At 50.3% G+C, this 2,309-nt stretch overlaps 1 protein-coding gene across 1 annotated transcript in view; it reads right to left on the bottom strand.

Annotated features, from left to right (window-relative positions):
- Positions 1-2,309, bottom strand: part of ZNF783 (zinc finger protein 783) — a 12,685-nt gene that overhangs the window by 9,876 nt on the left and 500 nt on the right. The window lies entirely within an intron of this gene.

Here is a 2,309-nt window from a genome sequence, read left to right on the forward strand (position 1 = left end):
GCCTCAGGGACAGGGGACTCTGGCTAGACCAAGGTGTTACAAGTGGGAAACGAGGAAAAACGGCCAAAGAGAGAAGGTGTCTGCTGTCTCAGACAGGGGGATCCCTTCCCGGGTCTTCGTCTCCCCTGCCAATGACGGGACAGGCTTTGAATGAAGCCCAGAGGAGAACACAAGCTCTGCAGTCAGACAATCTGGGTGTAGCCAGTGACGCGGCCACTCACAAGCTGGCCGACTCTGGGCAAGGCTTCAACATCTTACAACTTCACCTCTGCATCTAGAAAATGGGGCTCCTAAGAGTACCTACGTGATGTGACTGTGAGAATTAACGCCACAATTTGGTAAAAAGCACTCAGCACCATGTCTACCCTGTGGCAAGTACTCAATAAACGGGGGCCCTATGTTGATGCAGCAGAGAAGAGAATGATGAGAATGTCCATGGTGGTGACGGGTCTGGCGAAGGGATGCAGTAGACACAGCTCATATGCCCTTTCTGCTTCACCTCTTGCACGCCACTGCCCTTCAGCACTTTGGAAAAGAGGGGTGACGTGCCTGCCTCAGCTTGCTCAGGTGCCCGACGGACAAGCCTTCCCTGAGCACGCACGAGGGCCTCAGTCCCAGGTGATCTTGCTAAAAAGCCTTGTTGGAAAGATGAACTGGCGTCTCACCCCTCCATTTCACTCATCCTTCGGGGTCAAACAAGTCCTATCTGTTTGACTCGTGAAATGATCTCAAATCCGCCATCACCTAGGCTGAGTCCTGATCACCTTTCACCTGAGCCACTGCAATTCCACCCAAGTGACTTCCCCACGGCACCCTTCTCCCCCACAATACACTTTCCACAGGGTGGTCAGGGATCTCTTAAGAACACAGACAAGATCAGTTTAGTCCCCAGCTTAGAACTCTTCAATAGGTCCCCAGTGGATCTAGAATAAAATCTAAACTTCTAGCCAGACTGCAGCCTACTTCCCTGACTTGACATCCTCCTGGGGACTTGCGGCACTCCGGCCACCGTGGCCTCCTTGGACTCTTAGGACACACCCAGTTCTCCTCCACCTTTGCAGCAGCTCTTCCTGCACTGCTCTGTGCTCCTGGCTTCCTCTCATACAAACCTCCAGCTTACACATCACCTTACAGAGACCGTCGCTAACCAATGTCGAACACAGGCCTGTCAGTCCCCCCTTCAGAGCACTAATAACCTATGTTGACGGTGTGTCTGCCTGTGTTATGGCTTCCCCACAAGAACATAAGCTCCACGAGTCTTTGTTCACTGTTGTAGTCCCAGCGTTTAAAAGAGTGCCTCACTCACAGCAGACAATCAATACCTACTGAATGAATGAATGAATGAACAATTAAACAACACATTCATTCAATAACAATTACTGAACTCCTGTCGTAGTAAAGGTACAATGGAAACGCAGAAAAATTACACGGTTCTTTCTTCCTTCTCCAGGAGAAAAATTCTGTAGAGAAATAGTCATGAAAAACAAAGAGGGTAAAGTTGAAAAACAAAAGTCGAGGGCAAATTCTCCCTTCCGGGGAGCTTTTGTTGGCATTTTAGGTGTTGCAAGATAACAGAGGGAAAGGGGCGGGAGGATAGGAAGGGTGAGAAAGGGTGCTGAGGGAGGGGTCCTGGGCTAGCTGGGAGCTGAAGATGTCACCTGTACAGTTACAGAAAGGCCTTCCCAAGGGCTCCCCACCTGCAGAACTGCCACCCCCTTTCTCTGCCTTGCACTCCGGGAACCCTAAAGGAAGCACACACCAAACTGCTAATTAAAGGGGAGGGAACGAAAGCTCCTCGTTAAGAAGCATCCAGAAAAATCAAGCTTCCAAAAAATTCATTGAGGTGTACTGTTAATAGAAACCATTTAGAGAGCTCTTTACAAGTGCGTTTCTACTGTGTTCAAAACGGCCAAAGGATTTTCTCCTAATTTTACATACTGTACATTATCAGCCAACATTCTTAAATGTGCTAAACTAATTTTAAAAACAAACAAACAAAAAAAACCCCACCTACAATCCGTCTTGTAGCATTCAATACTTTTCTCTTGGGTAAAAGTGGAATATTGGGTACCCTGAAGGGGTGCAGTTACCAAGGCCTGGCCGGGCCTCGACGGCGTGAGTGACCGTGGGCTGGTCTCTCCCCTAAGGGTCAGCCTTTGGTGGTCACAACCGAGCGGGGCTGGCGACCCTGCTCTCCCCGCCTGCCTCGGGAGCCGCTGGACCTCCAGTGAGACAATGGATGGGGCGACCGGCCGCGCTCTTCAAAGGCAAGGCGCGTCATCGGAAGCGTTACTAGAAAACCCAGCCCG

This window comes from Hipposideros armiger, unplaced genomic scaffold, assembly GCF_001890085.2.
Source record: "Hipposideros armiger isolate ML-2016 unplaced genomic scaffold, ASM189008v1 scaffold_1790, whole genome shotgun sequence".
In the NCBI taxonomy this organism is placed as follows: domain Eukaryota; kingdom Metazoa; phylum Chordata; class Mammalia; order Chiroptera; family Hipposideridae; genus Hipposideros; species Hipposideros armiger.